Source organism: Emys orbicularis, chromosome 12 (assembly GCF_028017835.1).
Source record: "Emys orbicularis isolate rEmyOrb1 chromosome 12, rEmyOrb1.hap1, whole genome shotgun sequence".
Taxonomy (NCBI): Eukaryota; Metazoa; Chordata; order Testudines; family Emydidae; genus Emys; species Emys orbicularis.
In genome coordinates, this window is record NC_088694.1 from 52,239,689 (window position 1) to 52,261,211 (window position 21,523).

The 21,523-nt window shown below is 49.5% G+C and overlaps 1 pseudogene; it reads right to left on the reverse strand.

Moving 5' to 3' along the window:
* Positions 1-8,605: 8,605 nt before the first annotated feature.
* Positions 8,606-21,523, reverse strand: part of LOC135886394 (immunoglobulin heavy variable 3-11-like) — a 35,549-nt pseudogene continuing 22,631 nt past the window's right edge.

The following is a 21,523-nucleotide window of genomic DNA, read 5'->3' on the forward strand; positions in this document are numbered from 1 at the left end:
GGTTCTGGGGAGAGACTGAGGCAGCAGAATCTGGGGATTTCCCCTGGGCTTCCCTGCCCGGCGCTGAGTGGGAGGGGCCTGGGCAGGGAGCGACGCTGCAGGGTCTGGGCTTTGTCAGAGCAGGGGCTGCGATGCCTGGGACACGGGGGAGAGTCTGGACCAAGCCCTGGAGAGAAATGCAGCAGCTGATGGTCAGGTGCTTTCCATATAGAAAAGCCGGAGTGTGTGTCAGAGAGAGGCAGATTGCTGCCCCCTACTAAAGGAAAGGAGGCGTGGTGTGTGTGTGTGTGGGTGTGTGTGCTGGAAAAAGTCCTTCTTGGTGCACATAAACATGCAGAGACACTCACAGCAAACATATTGAAACCTCCCCCGGTCCCTGTCGCACCTAATTCTGTACATCCGTGAATGTTCCTAGAGCCACTGAAATACAAACAACTCATTGTATTTTGGCAGTAGCGGGACACGATTCCTGGGGCAGCTACAGGTCAATCGGGTGAGAGAAACTGGGTAGCTCTGGGGGCAGTTTGGATAATATCTCTGGGGATGTTTGTCCTGTTCTAGCCACTGTGTGTTTCTGGGCAGTGTGGGGGGTGGGGGCTCAAAGTACCCTTGTCACTCTGGGCTCACTTTGCTCTTTATCAGCCGCTTCCCCTTTTTGTACCAGTCCCGCTCTGCTCCGTGTCACTGTGTGTCTGGTGCAGTAATAGGTGGCGGTGTCCGCAGCTGCCAGCGAGCGCAGCTGCAGGGAAAGTGAATTTTTAGCTGTGTCTCTGGAGAAGCTCAGGCGGCTCTGGAGAGACGGGGTGTAGCCTGTGCTCCCAGCATAGTTTATATACCCGAGCCACTGCAGGCCTTCACCGGGGGGCTGTCGGACCCAGTGCCAAGCATAGCTGCTGTCAGTGATGGAAACACCGGAGACAGCGCAGGTCAGGGTGAGGGTCTCTCCGGGCTTCACCGCTCCCGGGCCGGACTGGACCAGCTGCACCTGGCAGAGGACACCTGGGGAAAGGAAAACAGAGCGTTAAGGCCCCGATTCTGCTTCAAGGCATCGATCCAGTCTCCCAAATCTCCCCTGGACACTCACAAGGGGCAGTGGCCAGTGACAGCACGAGGACGAGTAAAGATTTCATGTTAATTTTCAAGTGCAACGCAAACTAATGAAGATGCGGGTCAGGCCCTGAGCAGGCGGGTCCTGGTGAGAACCCAGGAGCTGCTCTTTAAATGGTGAACGGGGGCCTGAGATTTGCATAAAACACTGCAACCTCCCCCCCCCTCTTGAAAAGGAGCTGGAACAAGGAGCGATCTCCAGCGCCCATTGGCCAGTCTCCCCTCATTAGCTGTGCAACAGGCCGGGGGATGAGCAGAGCATTAGCGAACGCCTCATAATCACTGCCCGGGTTCCCGCTGTCCGGGTTCTTGGACTGGCGCCCATCCCCGTGGGATCTTGGCACGGTGCGTTCACGAGTATAAGTGGGGGTTCGTTTGAGCTCGAGTCAAGGCGATGGCAGAGGGTTTGTTTGGGCAAGGACGACTCAGACTCTTTGCCTCCTCTGCTCACAGTTAAATGTCCCCTTAAATCCCCAGGAAACCTGGAAAAGACCGGACAGGACACAAGGGAATTATGAGCATTTCCCCCACACAGGGATTGGCATGTGGGTATTTCCGAGTGGGGATAAACTTCCCGGGAGGCTGGAGTGCGACGTGGGGGACAGGAGAGTCAGACCCCCCCCCCTTCCTGCCTGGGATTGTAAAATAAACATCCCAGTAGTGGATACTGCAAACTGGGATGTGTGACAGGGTTGGTCATGGAGGCCCCCTTGGGACTGTCACCTGATGTGCTGAAATTATCTCTGAGCCCATTTTCCCTGCCAGCTTGGGACTCCGGAGCCCCGTCTTGTTGAGCCAGACACACTAGCCTGCTGCAACACAGGCCCAGGGTCTTGACCATGCCCCCAAAGCTGCAGACTAAACTGAAAACAGCTCAGCCAGTGCTCCTGTCTCCAGCACCCAGACACCCAGCTCCCAGTGGGATCCAAACCCATGGTACAGAGGCACGTGTCTCTCTCTTGGGGGAGGGCTGAACTGTGCCTGTAAATCTGGCAGGGCTTGGACTCAGGAGAACCCCCTAGGCCAGGCATTTCCATGCAGATTTCATCCATTGAGTATAAACTACGGGGAGACCTCTAGCTAGGCCGGGCTGTCTGCTGGGTAGGAGATTCACAGCCCCCTTCATCTCTTAGGGTGTGACCCAGAGGCCAGGGAAGTCAATGCTCTTCTCTCCATTCAAGCCATGGCTACTGCAGAATGGGCTGGGTACATGGAATAAATATAAGGCACATACAGCCTCTGCCAATAAGAACAAAGCTCCTGGGAACATCTGAGGGGGAAGGAGTCGCAGCTGCAGGGGGAGAGAAAGGCTGGTCTCAGGCAGCACCAGAGACTGAGAAACAGCTATAGGTAAAAGGGAGGAACTGGGCATGGAGAGAAGATGCTGTGACGTTGCACCCCATAATGCTTTATGGAAATATGCTTATGAAAGTAAATATGACATAACTGGAATATGTTTTATGCTACATATGCCATGTAACATATCTCTGCAAAGGTTACGATCTACTGGATATATTCATCTTAATTCTATGCATGTATCATTTTTGTATTCGAAGTTATGAATATTGGCTGCATACTGTAGTGAAGCAGTTGGTCAGATTCCTGAGAAAAGACTATTCTCAGTAAGTGCCCAATCAAGAAAAACTTAAGCTAATAATGAACTTGGAGATGCCAATCCACATCTGAGCTTTCCTGGGAATGTGGCCTAGCTGGTAAGGAACTCAGTCATACATGGACATGTGACTCGCCCATGTGACTCCAAAACTCCATCTTGGAGCTGAATTGTGGATAGGAGAGAGGAGGGGGTCTCCACCCACAAGGGAAAGTCTATTTATGCCCCTGGGAGACCCCTCCATTTTAGACTCCTAGACTTTAAGGTCAGAAGGGACCATTATGATCGTCTGGTCTGACCTCCTGCACAACTCAGGCCACAGAATCTCTCCCACCCACTCTTGTAACAAACCCCTAACCTATGTCTGAGCTATTGAAGTCGTCAAATCATGGTTTAAAGACTTCAAGGTGCAGAGAATCCTCCAGCAAGTGACCCATGCCCCACACTGCAGAGGAAGGCGAACAACCCCCCTTCCCCCCAGGACCTGTACCAATCTGCCGCCGAAGCCGCGGGACAGGCAGACCTCCCACAGGCATGCCGCCGAAGGCTGCCTGACTGCCGCCCTTGCAGGGACCGGCAGGCCACCCCCCGCGGCTTGCCGCCCCAGGCACGCACTTGGTGCTCTGGTGCCTGGAGCCGCCCCTGCCTACAACAACCCCAGGTCAATCCTCCCCACTCCCTGCGGCGTCACAGGCACCCACCCAGTATTCAAAGAAAACATTAGGAACATTCCCACTTTGTCACAGGGGGTTTCTGTGATCCAACCTGTCACAGATGCATCTTCTGGGGCATCTCAACCTGAGAGCTGCAGCAGCCCTGAAGGGAGACACACAATAGAGGGGATGGAACGGTTTTGTTTGTAGGCGCCACCATCTTGAGTGAGACATGGCGAGTGTCTTGTTCCCTGCAGGCTACAATGGAAATGGTAAATTACAGCACTAGAGAGGCCCAAACCTCCCTGTTGAATCTGCTTTCCCTAAGGCTGCGTCTACACTACAGAGTTAAGTTGAAGCAAGTTACAGCTGATGATTATAAACTGCTATAATTGCATCGCTTGTGTACGTTCACACGCCGCTCCCTGTGTCGGCAGAGCAGGTCCACAGCTGGTTCTCTAGCATTGACAGAGAGAGCAGTGCACCATGGGTAGCTATCCCACTGTGCAACTCGCCACCTGCTGCTGCTAGGAACTGTGGGAATAGGGAATGGATCGCAGTGCATCATGAGTGCAGGCTCACAGTTTTTTCTGAAAACTCAGAAAACCTGGGGGAGGTCCCGGATGACTGGAAAAAGGCTAATGTAGTGCCCATCTTTAAAAAAGGGAAGAAGGAGGATCCGGGGAACTACAGGCCAGTCAGCCTCACCTCAGTCCCTGGAAAAATCATGGAACAGGTCCTCAAGGAATCAATTATGAAACACTTAGAGGAGAGGAAAGTGATCAGGAACAGTCAGCATGGATTCACCAAGGGGAAGTCGTGCCTGACTAACCTAATTGCCTTCTATGATGAGATAACTGGCTCTGTGGATGAGGGGAAAGCAGTGGATGTGTCATTCCTTGACTTTAGCAAAGCTTTTGATACGGTCTCCCACAGTATACTTGCTGCCAAGTTAAAGAAGTATGGGCTGGATGAATGGACTGTAAGGTGGATAGAAAGCTGGCTAGATCGTCGGGCTCAACGGGTAGTGATCAATGGCTCCATGTCTAGTTGGCAGCCAGTTTCAAGCGGAGTGCCCCAAGGGTCGTTCCTGGGGCCGGTTTTGTTTAATATCTTTATTAATGATCTGGAGGATGGTGTGGACTGCACTCTCAGCAAGTTTGCAGATGACACTAAACTAGGAGGCGTGGTAGATACACTAGAGGGTAGGGATTGGATACAGAGGGACCTAGACAAATTAGAGGATTGGGCCAAAAAAAACCTGATGAGGTTCAACAAGGACAAGTGCAGAGTCCTGCACTTAGAACGGAAGAATCCCATGCACTGCTACAGACTAGGGACCGAATGGCTAGGTAGCAGTTCTGCAGAAAAGGACCTAGGGGTCACAGTGGACGAGAAGCTGGATATGAGTCAACAGTGTGCTCTTGTTGCCAAGAAGGCTAACGGCATTTTGGGCTGTATAAGTAGGGGCATTGCCAGCAGATCGAGGAATGTGATCGTTCCCCTTTATTCGACATTGGTGAGGCCTCATCTGGAATACTGTGTCCAATTTTGGGCCCCACACTACAAGAAGGATGTGGAAAAATTGGAAAGAGTCCAGCGGAGGGCAACAAAAATGATTAGGGGTCTGGAGCACATGACTTATGAAGAGAGGCTGAGGGAACTGGTATTGTTTAGTCTGCAGAAGAGAAGAATGAGGGGGGATTTGATAGCAGCCTTCAACTACCTGAAGGGAGGTTCCAAAGAGGATGGAGCTCGGCTGTTCTCAGTGGTGGCAGATGACAGAACAAGGAGCAATGGTCTCAAGTTGCAGTGGGGGGGGTCCAGGTTGGATATTAGGAAACACTATTTCACTAGGAGGGTGGTGAAGCACTGGAATGCGTTACCTAGGGAGGTGGTGGAGTCTCCTTCCTTGGAGGTTTTTAAGGCCCGGCTTGACAAAGCCCTGGCTGGGATGATTTAGTTGGGAATTGGTCCTGCTTTGAGCAGGGGGTTGGACTAGATGACCTCTTGAGGTCCCTTCCAACCCTGATATTCTATGATTCTATGATTCTCTCCCATCATTCCATGGGCTTCGGACTATGTTTTCTGCCGTTTTCCAACAGCCCCTGTAAACTGGGCACCTGCCAGCTCTGCGTGAAATCATGGATCCAGCCCCGCTCTCCAGCCTGGGGATAAGTGTTAGGAACACAGGGGGGCTGATCACGCAGTATTTAATGAGCTGCGAATCTGAACAGGAATTATTGTATTAACCTCCCCCCGCTCAGCTTTACTCTCTGTCACTAGCACAGCAATACGTGGGAGCAGAACTGCGGGGAGAACTGGTTTGTGACCACACACGGGGGAAATGCAGCATCTAAGTTTAGGTGCTTGCCTATAGAAGAACCGCTTTGCGGGTGGAGGGTGTGACAGGGAAACTGCTGCCCCCTACTGGACAGAATGAGACTCACATACAGGCAAACAGACACAGAAATCCTGAGTGATTTTTGTGTAACTGTTTTGCCATGAATCTGTCTCTGCCTGTTACTATAATAAACGTAATGTAACAAATGACACATTTCTCAGTAAGTTTGCAAAGCTTCCTGTGGCAGCGGAAAGGTAAATGGTGTCCAGAGAAACTGGGTGGCAGCTGGAGGCATTTTTAACCGATATCTATTAGTGTGCAGGTTGTTCATAGTCAATCTACTGTGTGTGTGTCTTTATCTCTGAGGGCTCAGCTATCCCTGCTTCTCTGGCCTGACTCGGCTGCTTAGAACCAGCTTCCCCTTTTTGTGCCAGTCCCACTTTGCTCTGTGTCGCTGTGTGTCTGGCACAGTAATAGGCAGCGGTGTCTGCAGCTGTCAGCGAGCGGAGCTGCAGGGAGAACTGGCTCTTGGCGGTGTCTGCAGAGATGGTGATTCGGCCTTGGAGAGACGGGGCGTAGCCTGTCTCCCCGCTGTTATACGGGTACACATACCCCATCCACTCCAGCCCTTTCCTGGGGGGCTGCCGGATCCAGTTCCAAGCATAGCTGCCGTCAGTGATGGATACACCCGAGACAGCGCAGGTCAGGGTGAGGGTCTCTCCGGGCTTCACCGTTCCCGGGCCCGACTGGACCAGCTGCACCTGAGAGAGGACACCTGGGAAAAGGAAACAAAGTGAGGACAGTATTACCACCGAACAAATCTATGGTTCAGTCCCTGATTCCCCCACTGCCCCAGAGACACTTACAGGTGGGGACGGAGAGCAGGGAAAGGAAAAGCAACAGAGATTTCATTCTTGTTTTCATGCAATGAGGGAAACTCCCCAGCGGGCAGGACCAGGCAGTTCTGTGTCTGGGGAGAGACTGAGGCGCCTAGAACCAGGGGTTTGTATTTAAACAGCAACCCCCTGGGGAGGGATTTGCATGCGGGTTACACCCAGAGGATATAAGGCGACAGGGAGAAGTCTAGGTAAGGAGTATTGGCTGGTGGAGTCGACAGAAACACGTCTTCAGCACGTCTGGGCTGGGATGGAGACGTCAGTAAATTTTAATTGTTCCATGTCTGCTGTGCCGTTACATTATTTTATTTCTCTTTCACATAATTCCCGTGGCACTTCGGATCATGCCGACCCACATTTTCACTGAATTTGTGTATCACAACAGAATTTTGGGACAGTTTATTGTGGGACATTAGTCAGACGTTGCTCTGGTAGGGCATGCGGCAGAGAGAAATTACCTCAAGTTGGTTTTGTTTAATACAACATTTTATGTATTGTGTTCATATTTGATTCACTTTGGGGGAGTCTATAAGGGAGTGTGTGTGTGTGTGTGTGTGTGTGTGTGTGTGTGTGTGTGTGTGTGTGTGTGTGTGTGTGTGTGTGTGTAGGGATATCACTGTGTATGAGTTTGTGTTCATGTGAATGTGTGTGTCACAGCCAGGATCCAACACTCCATCTAAAACTGGTCTCATTACACTGCATAGAATTGTCTGCCCCCTTTTTTGGTAGTTAGAACATTAAATAACGTTAAAAATCTGGTCCTAAGGAGGAATCCGACACATCGCAGATCAGTGTGAGGTTCTTCCCATGAGAACATAAGAACAGCCACATTGGGTCAGACCAAAGGTGCATCTAGCCCAGTGTCCTGTCTGCGGACAGGGGCGAATTCCAGGTGCTTCAAAGGGAATGAACAGAGCAGGCAACCACTGAGTGATCCATCCACCCTTGTCCAGTCCCAGCTTTTGGCAGTCAGAGGTCTAAGGGCACCCAGAGCATGGGGTCACATCCCTGCCCACCTTGGCTAGTAGCCATTGATAGACCTGTCCTCCATTAACTTATCTAACTCTCTCTCTCTGTGTATGGGTGTGTCGGACTACTGCCTCCTAATGGAGAAAATCAGACTTGTTCTCCCTCCCTCCCTCCCTCTCTGTGAGTGTGCGCGCGCCCGTCACTCTCTTCTGAAGGCAAAGACCGCGACATTCCCGGTGTGCACCTGACACGCACTGTGACACAGACACACGCTGCGATTATGTTGTAGCTCTTAATTCCGGGATGCTTTCCCTGCCTGCTCCGATAGCCAGGGGAAAGGAAGGAAACACCTGAGTTTTATCTGTGAGTTTCCCATGATTTCTGTGGCAGCTCAAAGGCCAGGCGTGTCTGGAGAAACTGGCTAAATTCTGCAGAGTTAAAAAAAAATCCCAACTATTTGGATGTACGTTTTTCATAGTGAGTTCACCGTGTGTGTCTCTTTCTCTGCAGGGCTCCCCTGTCCCTGTAACTCCGGCCTCCCTGGGCTATTTAGAAACCGCTTCCCAATCCAGCCTATTGCGGGGGCAGGGCAGACAGGCAGGCGGGGAACCTGCCCTGCCCCCGGTACGTGCCGGGCCAAATCCTGCCCCCCGAACCTCTCCTGCAGCCGAACCCCCTGCCCTGAGCCCCCTGCTGCACCCTGCACCCCGACCCCCTGCCATACCCTGCACCCCTCCTGCACCCCAACCCCCTGCCTCACCCCGCACCCCTCCTGCATCCCAACCCACTGCCCTGAGCCCCCAACCCTGATATTCTATGAAACACTTCAGTTTTATCAGTGAGTTTCCCATGATTTTTGTGGCAGCTCAAAGGCGAGGCATGTCTGGAGAAACTGGGTACATTCTGCAGAGTTAAAAAAAAATCCCAACTATTTGGATGTATGTTTGTCATAGTGAGTTCACCGTGTGTGTCTCTTTCTCTGCAGCGCTCCGCTATCCCTGTAACTCCGGCCTCCCTGGGCTATTTAGAAACCGCTTCCCCTTTTCGTGCCAGTCCCTGCTCTGCTCTGGGTCACTGTGTGTCTGGCACAGTAATAGGTGGCGGTGTCTGCAGCTGTCAGCGAGCGGAGCTGCAGGGAGAACTGGCTCTTGGCGGTGTCTGCAGAGATGGTGATTCGGCCTTGGAGAGACGGGGCATAGCTTGTGCTCCCGCTACTATACGGGTACACATACCCCATCCACTCCAGCCCTTTCCCGGGGGGCTGCCAGATCCAGTGCCAATAGTAATACTGAGTAGTGACGGAGAACCCGAGACAGCGCAGGCCAGGGTGAGGGTCTCTCCGGGCTTCGCCGCCCCCAGGCCGGACTGGACCAGCTGCACCTGGGAGAGGACACCCGGGGAGAGGGAAAGAAAGCAAGAAATGCATTAGCCACAGAGAGACTCCGCAGATCTGTCACCAGTTCCCCCCACTTCCCCATAGACACTCACTGGGAAGGGGCAGAGAACAGGAAAAGGAAAAGCAACAGAGATTTCATTCTCGTTTTCATGCAATGAGGGAAACTCCCCAGCGGGCAGGACCGGGCAGTTCTGTGTCTGGGGAGAGACTGGGGCTCCTAGAACCAGGGGTTGGTATTTAACCAGCAATCCTGTGGGGATGGATTTGCATGCGAGTGCACCCAGCCGGTATAAGGCGACCATGTAGGTTGGGAGTATTGGCTGGTGGAGTGGACAGTAACACGTCTTCATCAGTTCTGAGCTGGGCTGGGGAGGTCACTGAACCTTATGACGCCCTTTCCCTTGAGTGCAATGTGTCTTAGGAAAGAGGTTAACTGGCTGTGTGAATCCCAACCTCCAACAGTGGCTACTGAGAAATGCATTGGGCATCTCTGAGAAACATAACCAGTGCACAGAAGCAGTCAATAGAAATGAGCTGTCAGGGGGGATGAGCAAAGGGAAGGTGATTCCTCTGTGTAATACTGATTAATTAATACGTGACATTGCAGATATATCCACGGGGAAAGTGGTGCAGGTGTGGAGAGATGAAGGGTTAAAATCCATGTGCAGCTTAGTAATAACTTGGTATATGAATTGTGCCAGCTCTTTTCCAGGCCCAAAGTCCAGAGTTTGGTCACGAGACCAGAGGCTTAGCGAATAGTGATTAGCTAGGAAAAAGCAGAATAACCAAAAGATAACCTTGCTTTTGCTAAGATAATCCTGGTCAGCAAAATTGCCAGATGTTGGAGCAATAACTGAATAATTGTGTCTTATTCAGAGTTGCAAATTGAACAAAGAAGCCCTGTTTCTGTTGTGTTAATTTCTTTTGTAGGGAGATGGTCTTCCCACATCTCCAATCCTGAGTTTATGAGAGGTTGGAACATGGTAGTATAAGATATGGCCTCCTCCCACCTCCCTTTCCCAGGGACCAGTGCCTGCCTTAAGACACAAAGGAGACAATCTTTATTGCCATATACTTTCACTGTTTCTTTGTTTTAACCCCTAGGAATGTATCTGTTGGACAATCAGAGGAGTTGCTTCATTCCTATGGATCCCAAATCAGAATTCAACATATATATATTTTATACTAATACATTTATCCAAGTATTAATTAAATGTTAACTTGTTAACTTGAGACCATGGGCAGAGACATTATGTAACCTGTTAACCATTGGCTACTGTGCTATCTTGTCTTGCTGCAAAACCTATCAGGGGTTGTAGAACTGCCTATCCCGTCACTTTCCCCCACCCATGGAAAATCCATATATTCCATTGTAATCAACTGATTGACAGTGTCTCTGAGCCTAATAAGCAAGGTGACACTCCGTCAGCGCTGTACATAATAAACCCCTGTGCTTGACCTCTACATGGTGTGAAATTATGTTAGTTCACTGGGCAGTCGGTAGCGGATACAGACAAACAGGGGTAGTGAGGGAGGAGGAAATGGAGACACAAAGGAATGGGGCAGGTTTGGGTTTTATGCGATGAAGAACTTTGCACTCAGGGAGTCCTAAGAGTAACCTGGAAGGGAAAGTAGCAGCTTGTAGTTAATGTCACTTTCGAGTTAATAGCTTCATATTATATTTAGCCCAGAAGGGACCATTTGAACCCGCTAATCTGACCTGCACGGCACAAGCCAGTGGATTTCCCCCAGTGATTACTGGATGCTTGGCAACGCGCCAGCAGTGCGTGTTCGCAATTAATTCCTGCCCCCTGCCAGAGGAGATGAGAATTGCTGTCTGTGCACGTAGATGGATGTGTCTGAATGCTTGTGTTTTTCACTGACGGTCCCTGCTGAAGGGGAAGAGTCCAGTTCTGTGTGTTTGTGAAACATGCTCGCTCTTTTTCACTGTGTGCCGCCCCCTAATGGAGGTAGTGACAACTTCTCACTCTGTGTCCGTTTATACCTTTGTGTACAGAGAACACACACACACACACACATAGTGTGTTGACTTTTTCTTTCTCTTTATATCCATTTCATCTTTCCATCTCTGTGCTGTTACATTATTTTATTTCTGTTTGACATAATTTCCCTGGTACATCGGATTATGCAGACCCACATTTTGACTGAATTTGTGTATCACAACAGAAATATGGGACAGTGTATTGTGGGACATTAGGCACACCTTGCTCTGGATAGGACACATGGTACAGAGAAATTACCTGAAGTATGTTTTGTTTAATACAAATTTTTATGTATTTTGTTCATATTTGATTCACTTTGAGTGCGTCTATAAGTGAGTCTGTGGACGTGTGTGGCTGTGTTTGTGTGTGAGAGAGTTTTTTTTTATTTGTGGGATATGGTGTTGATATTCGATTTACTATCAGGGGTGGGGGGATCACTGTGCAGGAGTTTGTGTTCGTGTGAATGCGAGTGTTACAGCCAGGATCCAACACACCGTCTAAAACTGGTCTCGCTGCACTGCATTGAATCCTCTGCCCCTTTTCTGGGAGTTGTGACACTATGCCCCATATTCTTCCTAGAATATTGTTCTAATATGATTATAGCATAAATATGATCTATTTTGGGCAAGATAAGGCATGTGAGGTATAATGGGAAAGGTTGTGATTTGCTGAATATGATTATCCTGTTTGTATCATTTCTGTATCTGAAGTTAGGAATATTGACTATACATCTGTACTACAAAAGTCTTTGCACCTGGGGAACACCCACCAGACAGAATGCAATCAGTCTGGCTGGCTAGCTGGGAACAAGTCAATGGACCCTTAGGGAGAACAATATGTCTTTGGAGATGCTAGTCTCCCAACTTCCTGGGATGCTACAAATGGCCTTTGACTCATGGCTTCTTTGACACTGCAGGGTCATGTAATCATGTCACCTGGTAATGGACTCCATGGTAGAATACCAGTATTTTCCACTGAGATGTGGTGGGGGGAGGAACCACCCTGGAAAACAAAGGGTTCCCACCATATGTAAACCTATTTAAGGCAGGGGAGTGACTTAATCAGTGTTCATTCTCCACTGAATCCAGGCCCAGGATGACTGCTGAAACAAGACCGGGAGGAGGGTGGTGAGGACTGAATCCAGGCTGGACAGTTTGTTGTATTTCCAATACACGCAGTGTATCGCCTTTTCCCCTGAAAAAGATCCCGTGTGCTTCTTATAAGCATAACACACAGACACTGGAATCAGCTCTGCAAGGGCAGCACTCAGCTAGGGAATTGCCCAGCATTCAAGTGCACACCCCCTCTGAAGTGTAAACCCAAAATTGTGTCATCTTGCGCTGTACAGAGAACTGCACAGTGTAAGATCATTGACATTCGCTGTAGATGGGGACTGGGCAGGGAGAGAGATGAGCTGAGTTACCCACTTTCTCTCAGGCAGTGTCTGGCAGAGACCAGAACTGAACCCGAATCTCCTTAAACCAGTCCAGTTCCTTTCCCCTAACGCTACCCTTCCTCTCATAAAGCATTGCAGCGGGAGGGCTGATTTTTGGAGGTGCTGGGCCCCGGCAGCTCTCACTGAGTTCAGGCAGAGCAGTGCCCGCTTAGCATCTCTGACATTGGCTCCCCTGGGGCAACGTTTCCTACACCGGTTCTGAGTTTGGGAGTGTGAATTGTTCGGTGCCCAACGCGAGTCACAGCGAGCCGGATTCCCAGAAGTGGATAATCGCGCACAGCGGTGACTGGGGTCACTCAGAGATGCAGGCACTGAGCATCTTTTGGAAACGAGGCCCAGAGTATCTCACCATTGATGTAACCGTCACCCCTGTCTCAGTGAGTCCCTGGGTGAACATTTCAGTGCACAGCACGAGGAAGTGGAGTGTTTAAAATCCCTTGGTGGGAGGGGTTGGGATGTAGGGGGACAGTGGTTTCCCCAGGAATTGAAATTAGGGGGGGTGTTCGAATTTACAGGGGGGGTGTCAGGGCTGATGAGATATATAAAAGAGATATGAATAAAGTAAATGTTTTTTAAGGATAATGCAAATTTAACATAAGGATAATGCAAGTTACACCAAAACACATAACAGGTCTAGATTTCTAAAAATATATAATTAAAAAAAATGTATTTAATTTAAATTGACTTTTGAAAAGTAAGCCCTCATGGGATAAGAGGGAAGTCCTCTCATGGGTCAGTAACTGGTTAAAAGATGGGAAACAAAGGGTAGGAAGAAATTATCAGTTTTCAGAATGGAGAGAGATAAATAGTGGTATCCCTGAGGGGTCGGTACTGGGACCACTACTGTTCAACATATTCATAAATGATCTGGAAAAATGGGTAAACTGTGAGGTGGCAAAATTTGCAGAAGATACAAAACTATTCAAGAGAGTTAAGTCCAAAGCAGACTGCGAAGAGTTACAAAGGGATCTCACAAAACTGGGTGACTGGGCAGCAAAATGGCAGATGAAATTCAATGTTGATAAATGCAAAGTAATGCACATTGGAAAACAATCTCAACTCTACATACAAAATGAAGGAGTCTGAATTAGCTATTAACACTCAAGAAAGAGATCTTGGAGTCATTGTGGATAGTTCTCTGAAAACATCCACTCAATGTGCCGTGGCAGTCAAAAAAGCAAGGAGAATGTTGGGAATCATTAAGAAAGGGATAGATAATAAGCCAGAAAATATCATATTGCCTCTATATAAATCCATGGTTCGTGCACACCTTGAATACTGTGTGCAGATCTGGTCACCCCATCCCCAAAAAGATATACTGGAATTGGAAAAGGTACAGAGATGGGCAACTAAAATGATTAGGGGTATGAAACAGGAGGAGAAATTAAAATGACTGGGAATTTTCAGCTTAGAAAAGAGACTACTAAGGGGGCATATGATAGAGGTCTATAAAATCTTGACTGGTGTGAAGAAAGTGAATAAGGAAATGTTATTTAATCCTTCACATAACACAAGAACTAGCAGTCATCCAATGAAATTAAAAGGCAGCGGGTTTTTAAAAAAACAAAAGGAAGTACTTCTTCACACAAAATAAAGTCAACCCCTGGAACTCTTTGCCAGGGGATGCTGTGAAGACCAAAACTACACCATAAGCACCTAAATATCGTAAAAATGTGTGGCCTTTTGTGAGCTAAACTGCTAAGGTACTTAGACATCCAGTGGGATTTTCACATCTGCAACTTTGGGTGCCCAACTTTGAAAATCTGGCCTAGAGAGACTTGTGCAAGGTGAGTCTTGTGCTTAGGGAGGCTGTGGAATCTCCATCACTGGGGATTTTTAAGAGCGGGTTAGACAAACACTGTCAGGGATGGTCCAGAACATAAAACTTAGTCCTTCCATGAGTGCTGGGAACTGGACTAATGACCTCTTGAGGTCCCTTCCAGTCCTACTATTCTATGATTCTAAGTCTTTGGTAGACCTGGGGGCGGGGCACTAATGAATGGACAGATTTTTAAAGGTATTTCAACGGGAATTATTAGGTGCCCAAATACCTTTAAAAATCTGTCTAAGTGATTTGCCTCAGGTCTTGCAGAGCAATAAACAGGGCAGATGCACCTCTGGCCAGCTCCTCATCCCCGAATCACTCTTCCTCCCGGCCAATGAAGATTCGAGCTCATTAGGGAAAACGCACTGGAAACATTTCAGGGTTGGAAACGAGCTATCAGCGCAAAGGGGGAAGATCTCAGGCGCCTTAGGAGAGGCAGGAAGATTGTAACAGGGAAGAGATGTAGCCGCCTCATTCAGGGGGATTCTCCCTTGTCACGGCGCGTATCACTGTGGGTCCCACCTGGTGCAGTAATAGGTGGCGGTGTCCGCAGCGGTCAGGGAGCGGAGCTGCAGGTAATAATCCTTCTTGGCCTCATCTTTGGCGATGTTCGCTCGGGTTTGCAGGTTGGGGGCATAGTTCGTGCTCCCGGAGAAATGGATGCCCCTACCTATTGCAGCCCTCGGCCAGGGAGTTCGCGCACCCAGTTCCACCAGGCGCCGGTAGCGATGGAGCCCCCAACATGGTACAAGTCACTGTGAGGGACTCTCCGGGCGTCACCACTCCCAGGGCGGATGGGACCAGCTGGATCTGTGAGCGGACACCTTGGTGAAGGGAGAGAAAAGGAGAAGTGATGCTCCACGCTGCACTGCGGGCAGGGAGGAGAGCGGGGGGGCTGCATGTCCCCGAGATACTCACAGAAGGGAGCCACCAAGAGGCAGAAAAGAAACCCCAGCAGCAGCACCGCCATTTCTCCGAGGTGTAGCAGGAAGGGGATACCCCGCAGCAGGAAGAAACCGACCAGCGCGGCGCGGTGTCTGAGGCTCGCAGGATCCGGGGTTGGTGTTTAGCAGGGCAGGGATTTGCATGTGGGTTTCGCCCAGCGGGGATGGGAGGTGAACGGGCAGGGCAGGGTGGGCTGTGACTTGACCGGAATCTCCTCGTTGCACAGGCCTGCATCTTACACGGGGTGAGAGACAGAATTCCTGTATTTGTGGGGCACGGGGCCATCTTGCTAAGTGACGCCGAACACTTTTACATATAGTCAATACACTGCCGTGGAGCTTAAAACCCATTAGCTCTCCCTCCTACTCAGCTGACCCCTCAGTCTGAGGGCCGAGACCTGCGCTAAACCCTGCTGGGATCCATGGGTTGCTGCCCCGGCTGAGCCTGTGTGGAATAAGATTGTTTTTTTCTTGGCATAGGTGCGATTGTTTGGGTGTTGCGGCCTCCTGCTGGGTGGAACGTGTGTGACTGTATCTCTGTGTGTCCCTGCAGCCTGTTATTGGAAGGACGAAGAGCAGCTGAGCGTATAAACGCATGTGTGTTTGTGTCTGAGTGTGCTCTTTACTTGAGAAAATAGGACCTTGGAAATATGCATTTGTGTGTGTGTGTTGCTTGTGCATTGGTATCCAAGTAGATGTTATAATAATAAAACCTTGCTCTTAAAGATTTCTTTTTTTTTCAGAAGAAGTCAAAGCTCTATTACAAAGGAATGAAGGAGAAGTACCTCCTTTTTAATGATGGGGAAACTGAGACACGGGGCAGGGAAACTGAGGCACGGGGCGATGACGGGCATGGTCAACCAGCAACAGAGGTCGGGAATTCAGAACCCTGAATTTTAATCCGCGAGGTGGGGCACCTTGCCTCCTTGTAGGAATTTGTCACAGTGCATGGGTGCAAATCCATTTGTGTGTCACTGCTGCTCTCTGTTGGATTGAATGAGTCCCGCCCGAGAAGAAATTCCGGGGGGTGTTTGTGCGGCTTCCTGATAGGTAGAGAAAAGACCAACTTGTTCATGTGGATGGGTGTCCCTGGTGCTCGCCCGTATTGGAGGGAAGGAATCCAGATCAGCTTTGGTGTGTTTCTGTCCTTGCTACCTCAGGAGTAATAAGACCATCTGTGTGTGTGGGGGGGGGGGAGGGGGAGTCCGGGACTTTTACTCGCTCACTTGCTTTCTCAATCGCTATGTGTCTGTGCTGCCGCCTGCTGGAGAGGATGAGAAATCTCCAGGGTGGGTGTGTAGATACAGGTGCGTTACTCATCATTACTGCTCTCAACGAAATGGAATAAGATCTAATCAGTGTGTGTTGTGTTGCAGGGGACTTGATAAATGAGGGAGTTTCCTTGCTTTCCCTCCTGAAAACCCCTCCTGTCAGTGAGTCCCTCTCCTTCAGCTCCTAACACCTAGTGCTAAAGGGCGGTTTGCAAACCGGTTTCCCTTCTAGCGCCGATCCCCACTTTACTCTGGCTCACTGCCTGGGTCTGGAGCAGTAACACACGGCGGTTTCTGCAGCTGACATGTCACTCAGTGTTGACAGAGCTAGTCCTCAGAGGCTTTCCCAGAGATGCTGAGTCCAGTCCTAATTTGGAAGGATAAGCAGTAGGAATGTAGGGTCTCCAGCCCCAATTTCCAGTCTCTTTCTGGGGACTGGCGGATCCAGTCCCAGGAATTATCCCCATCCGCAAGATAATCACCGCAGACTTTGTTTGCCAGAAGCTGGGCAAGGCTCACCCACTGGGTCAGACCAAAGTCCATCTAGCCCAGTGTCCTGTCTTCCAACAGTGGCCAATGCCAGGTGACCCAGAGGGAATGAACAGAACAGCGAATCAGCAAGTGACCCACCTCCTGTCACTCATTCCAAGCTTCTGGCAAACGATAATTATATGTCCCGTCCATTCCAGCCCTTTCCCGGGACTCTGCTGGATCCAGCTCTAGTAGCAACAGCCACTAGAAATGACACCGCTGGAATCTCCGGAAACAGCTCAGGTCAGGGTGAGGGTCTCTCTGAGCTTCACCATTCCTGGGCCGGACTGGGCCAGCTGAACTTGTGAGTGAATGCCTGTGAAGAGGGAAAATGATTATTGGCCTTATCAGTCTTACCCCAGTTTTACTCCATAGACCTCAAGTTTAGGATATGAAAGTTCCCTGAGTTGTCCAGAAATACTCACAAGTCATGCCAGATAACAGCAAACTGAAAACCCATAGTGACTCCATGATTTGTTAGGGCAGGGCAGCGATCAGTCAGATATTACCATCTGAGCTGCGAGAACCTGGGGGTTGTATTTAAACAGGAGCCCACCTAGAAGCAGTGATTTGCATTCTGGTTTCACTGGAGTTTCTCTTTAAAGAAGAAACATGGGGAAGTGATTTTTGCACACAGGTTTCACAGACAGAGTATAGCACACCAATGAGGCTGGGCAGGTGGGTAAATTCTTCCAGAATCTCAGTTCCTTGTTGGTGTATCTCTCACTGGAGTTGTGTCCACTTAATTCAGCAGAGCATTTATTCCTTTACCGCTATTTTGAGAGCTTAAGTGATGCTGTCATAACTATAAAGGGAAGGGTGACAGCTCTCCTGTGTACAGTACTAAAGTCCCTCCTGGTCAGAGACTCTAAAATCCTTTTACCTGTAAAGGGTTAAGAAGCTCGGGTAACCTGGCTGACACCTGACCCAGAGGACCAATAAGGGGACAAGATACTTTCAAATCTTGGGGGGGGAAAGGCTTTTGTGTGTGTCCTTTGTTTAAGGGGTTGTTCGCTCTTGGGACTGAGAGGGACCAGACATCAATCCAGGTTCTCCCCATCTTTCTAAACAAGTCTCTCTTATTTCAAAATTGTAAGTAAAAGCCAGGCAAGGCGTCTTAGATTTACTTTGTTTTCTCAACTTGTAAATGTACCTTTTACCAGAGTGCTTATCTTGTTTGCTATACTTTGAACCTAAGACAGAGGGGATTCCTCTGAGCTCTTTAAGTTTGATTACCCTGTAAAGTTATTTTCCATACTGATTTTGCAGAGATGATTTTTACCTTTTGCTTTAATTAAAAGCCTTCTTTTTAAGAACCTGATTGATTTCTCCTTGTTTTAAGATCCAAAGGGGGTTTGGATCTGTATTCACCAGGAGTTGGTGAAAGGAAGGAGGGGGGAAGGGTCAATCTCTCCTTGTTTAAGATCCAAGCAGTTTGGATCTGTATTCACCAGGGAATTGGTGAAAGGTTTCTCAAGGCTTCCCAGGGAGGGAATCCATCGAGAATGGTGGCAGCGGGACCAGAGCTAAGCTGGTAGATAAGCTTAGCAGTTTTCATGCAGGCCCCTACATTTGTACCCTAAAGTTCAAAGTAGGGATACAGCCTTGACATGGTGGCACAGCGGTGGGATCGTTTTAAACCCAAAAGCCAGTAAGAGATTTTTTTTTCCTTCTAGCTGCTTGGAGAGCAGAGCTGAAGGTAGATGCATATCTTATCTCTCCTTGCCTGAAGGCAGAGGTGTTAAGTTTTTTTTAACAAGGTCCTTTGTTAAGAGAACGGTTCAATCAGTGAGCAAACTTTGATCTGGTAAAGGTAATTTACAATCTGAATTGTGTTTTTTTTCTTTTTACATCCTCGGGAGTAGCTTGTTAGAAAGTCTCTGTTAACTCAGCAGCACTCAGCAGGAGCCTGAGCTAAATACATCCCAGTTTCAGTCAACTGCAGAGGGGTGTAGCCCAGCACAGGAAAGCAGGAAAATGACTACCAGTGAAGCAGCTAGCAAACTAGAACTGGCCAGACTAGAAGCAGAAGAAAATGAGAAAAAACATCAGAGACTACTTCAAATTAAAAAACTCGAGAAAGAAGCCAAAGAGGAGGCCCACAAGAGAGAGATGGAGCTGGAAAAAGCCAAACATGACAGAGAAGAGAAAGCCAAACAGGAGGCCCATGAAAGAGAAGAGAAAGCCAAACAGGAGGCCCATGAAAGAGAAGAGAAAGCCAAACAGGAGGCCCATAAAAGAGAGATGGAACTGGAAGCAGCAAGGACTAGGCAGGGTGCATCAGACCATCCTAACAACTCCTCTCCAGGTACCACTTCCCATCCCAGGAAATTCCCCACCTACAAGGCAGGCGATGATACTGAGGCCTTCTTAGAAAATTTTGAAAGGGCTTGCCTTGGATACGACATCCCTCCAACCCAGTACATGGTAGAGCTGAGGCCGCAGCTCAGTGGACCCTTAGCAGAGGTGGCGGCTGAAATGCCTAAGGAACACATGAACAGTTATGAACTTTTTAAAAACAAGGCCAGAATCAGAATGGGGCTAACACCTGAGCATGCCCGTCGGCGATTCAGAGCCCTAAGGTGGAAACCTGATGTGTCATTTACCCGACATGCCTACCACATTGGGAAAAATTGGGATGCCTGGATATCAGGAGCAAATGTTAAATCTACGGAAGAGTTGCCCTTCCTATTGCAAATGGAGCAGTTTTTAGAGGGTGTTCCTGAGGAAATAGAAAGGTACATCCTAGATGGGAAGCCCAAAACTGTAACCGAGGCGGGGGAGATTGGAGCCAAATGGGTGGAGGTGACAGAAAAGAAAAAAGCTAGTAGCAGTTGGAGCGAATATCAGAAGGGGCAAGCCGAAACAAAACCTTATCACCGGGGACAACCCAAGACCCCACCCACATCCCAAGGGAAACCCCAGACGCCTTCTCACCCCACCACACCAGTCTCCAGCAACCAACATCGCCCCGTGATACCTTAGCAGGGCGATGTTTTAAATGTAATGAACTGGGGCACATAAAGGCTCACTGCCCCAAGAACCCCAACCGATTACAGTTCATTACACCCCAATCACACCAAAGAACCCCAGACCCAGATGCCTCTCTCATACCCTCGGAGCGAAGGGAAACCTTGAGAGTGGGCGGAAAGAAGGTTATCGCTTGGAGGGACACTGGGGCACAAGTGTCAACTATCCACCAATCCCTAGTGGACCCCAAACTCATCAACCCTGAGGCTACAGTGACAATTCAACCCTTCGTGTCACAGTCTGTAACCTTGCCTACAGCCCAGTTGCATGTCCAGTACAAGGGCTGGTCAGGAATGTGGACTTTTGCAGTCTATGACAATTATCCCATTCCCATGCTGCTGGGGGAAGACTTGGCCAACCATGTGAAGCTAGCAAAGAGGGTGGGAATAGTCACCCGCAGCCAGGCTAAGCAAGCTTTCACCCCCATCCCTGTTCCTGAGCCGTTCACCAGGGCCCCGTCTGTGTTACCGGAGACCCAAAACCAGGTGGTGGAACCGGATCCCCTGCCAACAACTGCAACAGCCGTAGTGGATCCAATCCCAGAGACCCAGCCAAAGCCAGTCCCAGAACCGGAACTGGCAACGCAACCAGCACCAGAACCATTGCCAGCACTGAGTCCAGCGCTTGCAACCCCGTCTACAACTCCAATGCCAGAGGGCACCAGCGAGCCTAAACTGGTGGAAGCAGCAGATAACCCTACCCAAGAGGCTCAGCCAGAGCCTGAAATACCACATAGTGCACCAGCGGACAGCGGTTCACAGTCAATGGAAAAAGCCCCAGCACCTGCATCGCTTCCAGAGGGACCAAGCCCCAGTCCACAGTCCAAGGAGGAACTGATGTCTCCAGCATCAAGGGAACAGTTCCAGGCCGAGCAGGAAGCAGATGACAGCCTTCAAAAAGCTTGGGCAGCGGCACGGAGCACCCCACCGCCTCTCAGCTCTTCTAACCGATCCCGGTTTGTTGTAGAAAAAGGACTTTTATACAAGGAGACTCTTTCTGGTGGGCACCAAGAAGACTGGCATCCTCAAAGACAGCTGGTAGTTCCCACTAAGTATCGGGTAAAACTCTTGAGCTTAGCCCATGATCATCCCAGTGGCCATTCTGGGGTGAACAGAACCAAAGACCGGTTGGGGAAGTCCTTCCACTGGGAGGGAATGGGCAAGGACGTTGCTAATTATGTCCGGTCTTGTGAGGTGTGCCAACGAGTGGGAAAGCCCCAAGACCAGGTTAAAGCCCCTCTCCAGCCACTACCCATAATTGAGGTCCCATTTCAGCGAGTAGCTGTGGATATTCTGGGTCCTTTCCCAAAAAAGACACCCAGAGGAAAGCAGTACGTACTGACTTTCATGGATTTTGCTACCCGATGGCCGGAAGCTGTACCCTTAAGCAACACCAAGACTAAAAGTGTGTGCCAGGCATTAGCAGACATTTTTGCCAGGGTAGGGTGGCCCTCCGACATACTTACAGATTCGGGAACTAATTTCCT